The sequence below is a fragment of the Eublepharis macularius genome, chromosome 7 (genome assembly GCF_028583425.1).
Source record: "Eublepharis macularius isolate TG4126 chromosome 7, MPM_Emac_v1.0, whole genome shotgun sequence".
Lineage (NCBI taxonomy): Eukaryota > Metazoa > Chordata > Lepidosauria > Squamata > Eublepharidae > Eublepharis > Eublepharis macularius.
In genome coordinates, this window is record NC_072796.1 from 126,625,900 (window position 1) to 126,636,513 (window position 10,614).

Consider the following 10,614-nt stretch of genomic DNA (forward strand, 5'->3'; position numbering starts at 1 on the left):
TCAGGCATCACCTTTCTCAAGTCAGAACTCACTTCGTCAGATACATCTCACAAAAGCTTATACTAGAATAAATTCCTGTTTAGTTCCTGCTGAAATACGCCTGACTGATTTTATTATGAAACAAAACAGTGATGGTAGCCAAAAGAATTCCAGTCAAGGCTTTTTTGGAGGCAGAAACATTTCCCCCCACTAGGGTTGCTAGCCTCCAGGTGGTAGCTGGAGATCTCCCGGAATTACAACTGATCTCCAGGCAACAGAGATCAGTTCCCCTGGAGAAAATGGCTGACTTAGAAGATGGACTGTATGGCATTATACCCAGCTGAGGTTCCCTCCCCTCCCCAAACTCCACCCTCTCCAGGCTCCACCCCCCAAATCTTCAGTAATTTCCCAACTAATGTAAAATTAAGGCTGAACAGAGATTTGTTGGCAGCCCCACCCAAAGCAACAAACAGTGGAAAGGCAGTGGGGTGGGGTGCTGGTGGTGGAATGTGTAGTAATTCTGCAAACGATACTAAAATAATAATTTAAAAAACCCTTCTTCCTCAGATATATATTTTGCCCAAGATAAACAGAGAGATCTTTTATTGGCTAATGTTTTGTTTGTGTTTAAATCTCTGGGGGTCTGGAGATTTGAAGTGTGATCACCTCAGAGTTGAAAATCCAAGCCATGGGCTGGGGAACCCCGGTTTAATTCACTCTTTAATCTAAACTCCCTGAGTAACCATGGTCAGACTCTCAGCCTAAAGTGCCTCTCAGGATTGTTTTGAAGAAACCAGCTCGGAGTTCCTTGGCAAAAGGCCAAATAAAAAGTTCCTTCAGTTACATCAACTCTTGCTTAGATTCTCTTCTCAATATTAAAATAATCTGTAAAGCCCCAGAAGCAGGGTTGTTCAGTGCAAAAGGTGTCTTTGTTACGAAATTAAGACACGGGTTTAAAGGTTAGTATTACTCAATTTCAAAATATTTCCCATTTGAAACATTGCAAGGGGCGTTGATAAATGAGGGTTTTCAGAGTTCCTGAAGGTGATGTTGATACATAGTAGTGACTTGAGAGTGGGCTAGAATTCTGGTTGGGAAAGTCTGGCAGGAAAGCAGGGCAAATTGAAGCAGGTATGCCAACAGATTGTATTGTATTATTTAGTAGATAGTCTTAGAATGGAGCATTAGAACAGATTCTGTACAGGTTTGGTGGCATTGCTTTCCCCTTCTTTCTGGAATAGTTGAAGCAACTTTCAGACACAGAGCTACTTTTAAGAAACTGTGGATTGGATCCCAACTCTCTGTTGCTCACGCAAAGGCATGTGAGATTTCTGTGATCTCTCTAAACCTCTTGCGTTGCAGTCCCTACTAGCATTGTATTCCACACAGTTCCTGATCTGGAGGATTCCCATACTCCCAGATGCAGCTTTTCAGATGGTGGAGGGGGCTGCCGATGACAGCAGATGTGGAAAAATTCTATAGTGCAAGTATAGCAGAACACACAGTGGCCATTTCCCTACGTCTTAAAAATAGCGTCCCACTCACAGAATGCCGGCGGCCCTTTCGCGTGATTTCTGATGTCACCATTTCCAAAACGGAGGCAGGCAGTTATGATTTCTTTTTCATGGCGTCACGAAAACGGAATCATAACTGCCTGCCTCTGTTTGGGAACGGTGACGTCAGAAGTAGACATGGGCACGAACAGCATTACGAATGGAAAAAACCCAGGAACAATCCATTCGTCTGTTCGCAAACAAGCCGTTTGTGAGGCCCCATTCTAAGGCACCTGCAATCAATTCCCTTGGCAACCGGAGAGGGAGGGACTGAACTCTGTCTGAACTCCTTTCTGGCCATGAACAACGAATAACGAACATGTTTGTGAACAAGGTCATGTTCGTTACAGTTTGTTGTTCGTTGTTCGTGGATGGCAACAAACAACGAACAGCCAGTATTTTGAATCCAGCCCACTGCAAATCTTAACAAAAAAACAACTATAATAATGAACCAAATTTGTGTTAACAAATGTGAAAGCATTTAAGAAAAACAAAGAGATTCTATCAGATGTTAAAAGGGGAAATAAATATAACATTGAATAATAAGGAAACAGAATACATATTGCTGTATTAAACTATTGGAAAAGATGATAATACTACCCATGGCCTATGACTACCCTGTAGGTTCAGTTGGTATACCTAATTCCCATGGCTAAGTAATATGATATGTTTGCTATACTTTTACTTGATTATTTGATAGTGTAGTATGCTGTTGTGCTTAATAAACTGGTTTGATTCATAAACCTAACCAGCTGTGTGCTGGGTTGATCTTCTTGTGACTGGCTTTTGATGCCTCTGTTGTTACCAGAACTGCTCTTATTAATGGGGGAAATTAGCTTTAGCAGTCTGTAACTTAAATTAGCGCGGATCTTAACCTATGTTTACGGAGGTCCCGATTCCAGACACTCTAGTGAAAAAGAGGCAGACTACAAATAGGTTCCAAACACGTGTATTTGCTAACAATGTGGTTTAAGCCTAAACTTGCACAAGCATACAAGAGAACATACAAGATCTAAGAAATACAGAGTAGGAAATACAGAGACTTTCGCATTAGCTGGTTCCCAATGATGGTGGGGAATACTCACAATCCTGTAGCGAAGCAGAGACACAACAGCGAGGTGGCCCAATGCCAGCACTGGGACCACAGACGGACAGCAAAGGATTCTGGATAGGATGGCACGCGCACCATGCGGTCTGGGAGACCAGCTTAAATACCCCAAAACGTACCCTGGGGCTGGTGCTGTACTTGGTGGTTCTCACAGTTTAAAACAAAGGTTCTAATGGGTTACTGAATGGCTTAGATGGGCCACTTTGGTAATCTGATTGCGATAAGTGACACCTCAGGAAGAGGGGACAAAAGAGGGAGGGGGAAATCCGAGTGGGCTGAATGGATGTTCCAGCGGACAGGGCTTGTCCTGATGTCATCAGCTCTGGAATGCGGAGGTTTCTTTGAGATGCATTCTCTAAGTGCTTGGGATGGTCGGCACTTAGTTCCTTCTCCGAGGCGGCTCCTAAGATATGCAGAGCGGGGCGAGGTACTCTCGCTGCGGACGTGGTGTGCCCGCTTCGCCGAAATGGCTTCCCAAAGCAGTCTTCTTCCCTGGGTCTTCTGGCTGCCTGAGAACATGGATGCCGGCTGGGCATAGCTGGGGCTGGATAGCAGGCTGCCCGGTAGCGAGGGCAAGCTCGGCGACCGGCCCGCGGGAGGCTCCAGGCGGGAACTGACCAGGGAGCGCCTAGCCAGGCTCGCTGGAGGTTTCCCCGGCAGGCGCCCGGCTGCTAGCAGCGGCTTGGGCCCATATGAGGCAGGCTTCCACGGAGGCAGGGGGAACAGCACTTTAAAACACAGTCCAAGGCAGGGGACAGGCACGGTCCGTGGCAGGTGGCAGTGCAGGCACGGGGCACACTTGTAATAAAGTCCAAACACACACTGGGAAGTCCAGATACAGGTCAGGGCAGGGCTGCCCAGAAAAAGAGTCCTTTGTGCAGTCAACCAAACATGGAGTCAGTAAACTACACAGTCTATTGTAGCAGCAAGGTAATCAAACAGCAGACAGGAAACTGACACGTGTACCAGGACACACACGTGCAGGGCAATCTTTGTGTAGCAGCAAAACAGCAACGCAGGAAACTTTAACACAGTTCATGGCAGGCCTTAAAGCAGGAGAGGGGGCCTACTTGGCAACACTGTGACCTACTCAGCAGAGCAGGGAGGAGTTAGTTTGGACCAATGAGAGAGGAGGGAGAAGTGCAGGAAGTGATGCAAGATGGGAGGAAATGACATAAATTTAAATTGAGATCTGAGAGGGGATTACTAGGCAGGAAGTAGAGTTTGAGAACTTGATCTGGATGTGACACCACATCTTTTACTGAGCTCCTCTCCTAAGGCCCTTCCCCCAAGTTCCGCCTTGCCCAATCACTTCCTCCAAATCCCCAGAAATTTCCCAAGCTGGAGTTGTAACCCTATTTACAATAGCCCTGTAAAGTACAATAGTGTCATTATCCCTATATTGCAGATGAGGAGGTGATGCTGAGAGAGTGGCTCACTTAAGGCCACCTAGTGGGTTCATAACAGAGGCAAGATATGACCTGGGAGCGCTCCTGGATCAAAGCTCCTTTGTAGCCTACTACGCAGGTGCAAACACACCTGTGCAAGCTTTCTCTCAGGACTGGTGACAAGAAAACTAAATATTGGCAAGCGCTTTGTACATTTAAAAGCGCTATGTAAACAATGACTAAGTAGTAAGTATTGCTAAACGTGATAGCTGAAAGCATGTTTGTCCAATATGAATGGCGAATGGGTGCGATCTGCTATGGGAATGTCACTGTTTAAAGTTGCTGTGAACAAGTTTTGAGGCTTGGCCCATCTGTTCATATATGTTTTGACCACTCCCTTGGATCACAGTGTGTCATTTGTTGGGTGTTTTGAATACCTGCTGTGCCTCCACCCCCATTACAAAACCATTGGCCACTCTGTAGCGGATTGGTCAATGCCAGTGGAGTATTGATTAAGCATGCAGTTGTTTCTTGGCTGACAGAGTTGCCACAAGCACCAAATATAACTTGCCAGCTTCCTGCATTTGAAACAATGTGCTAACACTTGCTGGTATGGTGTTAGGATCTTAGAGCAATTTATCCAGACTGATGTCCTAGGTCATAAATCAGGGAGTGTACAGTATGGTGATGCTTCTTGGCGATGCTAATGTAGGAATCACCGATTTGTAGAACTGAAATTAACTGTAAATTATATGGTCAAGCCGCCTGTCCTCAGAGCATGAACCCCCATTTAAAGGCAGGCTTCTTATAAATTGCTAACAGATCTCTGTTCAGCCTTGACTTTACATTAGTTGTTTTAGAGCAGGGGTCCCCAACGTGGTGCCCATGGACAGTTGTGTCAACCGACACCTTTCCTAGAGCCTGCCAAGCTTTTTTAGGAAGTGGGTGGGGCCAGGTGGCGCTTTTACTTAGCAAGGCTTCTGATTGGCCATTGGAGGTTAGATTGGCTGTGCAGATTTTTAAAACGATTGCTTTGGCAGAAGCTGCCTCCACAGCACATGGACCTTTGCTGAAGATGACCTGTACTAGCCATTTTTGTGGCTGGCTTCATCTCCTGCAGCAGCCATTTTTGTGGCAGCCATTTTGTTGCTGGGCCCACCACATTGTGTCAGAATTTCAAATGTGCCCACAGCCTCAAAAAGGTTGGGGACCCCTGTTTTAGAGGGTGTAATGTTCCTCAGAGACCTGTTCTGTTGCTGAATTTTTTTAATGGTTAAAGCCACAATCATTTTTTTACCTTCAGCTATAAGAGTCAAACTCTGTTGTGGGGAAACATGTTGTATAGTTTGGGCCTTGGATATAAGCTGGTGGTGGTGTTATGTATGCAAATGCCCCTCTATGAAAATAATAATAAAACCTAGATAACTAACACTTCAGGGAAAAAAATTAGTCTGACACCTTCCTTTTTAGGGTTGTCAGGGACTGAGAGTCCCTCAGCAGGGGATCCCCAGGTCCCTGTAGTCTCTCAGTGGGGAACTGGGAGCTGGCACTTACCCCGGCTTCCTTTCTCCCGGCTCACGTGATGATGTCATTTCCACAAGTGACATCATCACGTGAGGTCGAAGGGTGCCCCTGGGTCAAATGGTGCCCTTCTTGCCGCCGCCACCTGCCCGCGACCCGCACAGGGGCCGCAGCAGCGAGAGGCGGCAGTGGTGGTGGCGGTGACAAGAGTGCCATGCTCTTGCTGCTGATGCTCGCCCACCCGTCTGCTCACTCGTCCACTCACCCGTACACTCACCCGCTCGCTCGCCCATCCACCCGTCCACTCACCCGCCCTGCTCACGCCACGACCAGGGCCCGCACAGGGACTGCAGTGGCGATAGGCGAGAGCAAGAGGTGGCAGCAGTGGCGACAAGAGCAGCATGCTCTTGCTCTTGCTGCCACCTACTCTCGCAGTGCGGGAGCGCACCCCTGCCCGGGGGTGCGCCGCACTGCCAGGGGAGTGGGTGCCCCAGGGAGTGTGCCCCCCCCCCACCAGCCAGGTAAATGGGGGCGAGGGGGAAGGGTGGGACCTGGGGATCCCCCGCCCCTGGCGGGGGAAAGGCAAGCCTATTCCTTTTTGAGATCTTAGTTCTCCATATCCAGAGGAGCTGTTTGATCATATGAGTTCACCTACATGCACTCTAAAATGACACAGTCCTAGAAGGATTTTACTCCCTGTTTTTGAACACACATCTTGGTTCTAAATCTGCCTTACCGTAATTTGAAGTCATATAGCAGGAACACCTTCTCTTCTTTATCTTCCTAACATTCTTTTAACAATTTGAAAGCTGCTGACAGATACTCCTATAATCTTCTCTCCCCAAGGTTAAGATACTGACTTACTTCAGTTATTCCTCGTTTGATTTTCCCCTTCCAGACATGTTTGTTATAAAACTGAAATTCATTTTGTGTCTGTCGTGATTTAATTTCTTCATTCCCTCCTGTTTGCGCCCATGGTTTTCAACACAGTATCGTTCATAATGGTTTTCTATGGGAGGGAAGTATCCAGAAAACTCCCCTGAATTTGGGAGTGATGTATGTGCTTTATGTGTATGGCAGGTTTTGTAATTTGGGGTTATTGCTCACAGTACACAAGAATAATGGGCTGAATCAAGCACAGAAGCCCATGAAAAGAATTAGTGGGTTGCATCTTTCCTCTCTTTTCCCCAAGCAGTCTGTTGTTTTACTCCCCAGATCCTTTCTGAGGAATGGGAGAACTCATGAAGAAAATGCAATGAAGGATCAGATAAGATCCCAATGTAAGCCACTAGCTGAAGGGAGAAAAGCTGGAAACTTTACCTGATTTCCCCTCGTAGATGCAAGACCTTAAACTGTGGTAGTATTTTCTTTACAAGGCTTTCCCAGTCCTCAGAGGGTTTTTGAGGCAAACAGCAACCGATACAGTGGCTCCATAAGGTTTCAACCGTCTTTCTTGCCAATAATAATACTTAGCATGTATATACAGCATCTTTTTGAACATTCCAAGTGCTTCATATATATTTCCCCCCTGTAAAGCAAGCTAATAACCTTATGAATCTACCTTACTGTTACACCGATCTTCAGGCCCTGCTTCAGGTGTGTCTACCATCTGAAGTTAGATGGGTGGGTAACCCAAAAATGTGCCTCCTCATTCATGGCCCCATAATTGTGGACTTCCCTCTCCAGGGAGATTCATCTATCCCCATCTATCAATGTCTTCCGCCAGCGGGTGAAAACTTTTCTGTTTCACTTAGTGGTTTCCCAGTGGCCTTTACTGACCTACCTGGGTATGTGTCTATTTGTACTATATTGGATTTTTAAAAATTGTTTTAGGTATTCATTTAATTTTTTAAAAACTGGCTGTTGCCACACACTCTTAAAGGGACAGCCCACTCATGGAACGATGGCGGCTTTCCCTCATGAATCCATTCCAGGTGTCTCCATGCGCAAAACAGTTGCGGGCCATTTGGCTTCTGTCTTTTCAGCACTTTTTTGGGGAACACACTTTCTGCGGTCCCAGAAGAGGTGCCGAAAAAATAGAAGCCAAATGGCCCACATCTGTTTTGCAAATGGAAATGTTGCCAGAGTTCCGTTTGTGTGCCGTCCCTTTAAAGGTGTGTGGAAACAACCAGTGTTTTGACTGTTTGTGGCCTGGGGACTTTGAACTGGGTGGAAAGGCAGCATGGTTTTTTAAAAACAATAAAGTATTGTTATTGCAGTTGAGGCTGAGAGGTAAGTGGAGGCCATCTAGTGAATTCATGATCAAGGAGAGAATTGAAACTTGGACTTTCTGAAAGTGGGTCTGTGAGAAACTCAGAAAGGTCCTCTGAGATGTTTATTTAAAACTCCTCCTCTTCCTCTGGGATAAATCTTGCTCTATCAGCTGCCTCTGCAGTAAAGTTATGATAATTAAGATCCTCCAACCCTTTCATTGAGGTGTTCTATTTCTACATAGCCATTAACGCACATGCTGCTCCACTTGTGAAAGAAATTCAGATAGCTGCTGTTTTTTCTTGACTCTCCTGCCTTTCACTTCCTGCTTTTCCTAGTGCTCTAGTTCTTTGCACATGAATGCAGGCATGCTAGAGACTGTGTGAGCTCCCCCTATCTTACACTTGTTTTTTCTTTAGTGCCTCTTCTCTTGGGGGATAACCCATTTGGAATGACCAGTTTTGGCATGTTGGAGCAAAGGCATTTATCGGCCTTGGCTTGCTGTGATTTGCCATGCAATAATAGCTACTTGGACCGACTGTGTCTGGAAATATTCCTTGTTGTAGAAATTGTTTGGTGCTGTTATTGTTTCAAGGGTATGAGTTAGGAAGGATTGGTTGCCGTCAAGAGAGGGTGTCGGAGTGTGTGGGTGCGAGAGCTGCGGTCACACGTGAACCCACACGAATCTGAAACTGGGGCAGTGCCAGGGAATTTGCAGGCGCATTTCTCTGGGATTAAGCTTTCAGGAATGGAGTCCACGTTCACACTAGGGTGATTAAAGAAATCTCGGTCGATTAATTGTATCGATTAGAATTGGGTAATTAATTGAACAATTTCCATAATAACAAAAAATGGAAATTTGTGATGAGGGAACCGTGAGGTCCTCAGCCTCGAACACTTGAAGTTGCCTTATACTGAATCTGACGATCATCGAAGTCCGTATTGTCTGCTCAGACTGGCACTGGGTCTCCAGGATTTTAGGCAGAGATGTTTCATATCCCCTACAGCCTACTGAAGATGCTAGGGATTGATCCTGGGACCTTTTACATGCCAAGCAAATGCTCTGCCACTGAGCTATGGCTAGGGATCCCTGGGTGGGGGATCCCCCGATCCCACCATTCCCCCCTGTGCTCACTTACTTGACTGGTGGGGGGGCGCTCCCTGGGGCGCCCCCTCCCCGGGCAGTGAGGCACACCACCGGGAAGGGGGGAGGTGATGGCGACAGTGGTGGGAGCGGGTGGCGGCGGCAAGAGCAGCCCACTCTCACCGCCAGCGCCAATGCTGTGGCCCACTCTTGCGGCCCCCGCTGCCACCACTGCCCCTTTGCATCAAACGAGAGCGGGCCACGGCCACAGTGGTGAGAGCATCCCATTCCAGCAAGGACAAGGACCCCTTTGACTCAGGGTGCCCTTTGACCCCTGCATGATGACATCACTCCAGGAAGTGATGTCATCACCCAAGCCGGGAGCGCGCACGGGAAGAAAGACTCCAGGGTAAGTGCCGGTTCCCAATCCCCTGCCGGATCCTATTATGGCTGGAGAGAAGGAAGTTACACTTTGATTTAATTGGAACTGAAACTTTTTGCTTGTTGGGAACCGTCTTGTCAAAGTCCATCCGAAACAGGAGTATAGCGCACCCTGTTGAGTGGTTCTTCACGGCTCTGAGTGAGTTGCTCTTTGGCTTGGGAGGTGGTCACCTTGACGTCCCCCGCCCGGCTGGATTTTCTCTCTGACAAATATAAGACAGACTGTGTACCCTACAAGACTTGAATGATGTAATTCTGCATAGACTCTTTGGACTCTCAATCTCCCAGCTAGAATTTGAAGCTTTTCTTATTAATGTGTTCTTACGGTTCCAGAAATGTGTATGCATGTATTTATATATTGTGATCCAAATATTTATGTCTTGTAAAAATTTTGTACTAACTTATTGAGCACCTTGCACTTTGAGCATTATAATATTTAAAAGAATTATATAAAAATCAATTTATAATAATTTTGGCATGGTGCACTTTAAGAATTTGCATATTCTGTTACTGCGGCAGGCTTTTTGTTTCTCCCCGACTGTTAGTAGGAGCAAGCAGGAGCATGAACATCACTCCCATCCTACAGTCACTCCATTGGCTACCTATCAGTTACCATGCTCAATTCAAGGTATTGGTCATTATATACAAAGCTCTTCATGGCCTTGCTCTGGCATACCTACAGGACTACCTTCCTCCCTATGTCCCTCCACAGCAGCTTCACTCATCTGAACAGAGTTTCTTGCAGGCACTAGCCTGCACATGGGCGAAATCAGCAGCAGCCCGTACATGGGCTATCTCTGTGGTGGCCCTCGCCCTATGGAATGGACTGCCTGAGGAGGTCAGGAGAGTCCACACTCTCCTAGATTTCCGCAAACGATGCAGAACCAAATTATTCAAAAAAGCTTTTTTCTCAGATAGGAGGACGGTATTCTAGGGAGGGGGTCTCAGATGCTTCGCTAATAAGTTAGGGACCATAAACTTCACCGCTATGTTACCTTATATATTATCTGTAACTTTAAATTTGTACTCCTATATACTACCTGTGCTTCATGTTGTCTAATGTCAGTCCTAGAACTGATTATGTTCTGTTTCAGCAGTTCTTCAACTCTGTATTGGATCCTTGCTAAAGCTATGTCTTTGTAAACTGTATTTATTTATCCTATGGCATTGTCTATTGAAATGTCCTTGACACTGTACGGAAATGTCTTTATTACTGATTGTGCTTATCTCACACCATGTTATTTGCCTTGAGTCTCAGTGAGAAAGGCAGGCGATAAATGACATTAAACAAACAAACAAACAAACAAACAAAAGACAATGAACTTGTTA

At 46.2% G+C, this 10,614-nt stretch overlaps 1 protein-coding gene across 1 annotated transcript in view; it reads left to right on the plus strand.

Moving 5' to 3' along the window:
• The window catches only part of NSMCE2 (NSE2 (MMS21) homolog, SMC5-SMC6 complex SUMO ligase), a 277,066-nt gene that overhangs the window by 111,408 nt on the left and 155,044 nt on the right, over positions 1-10,614 (plus strand). The window lies entirely within an intron of this gene.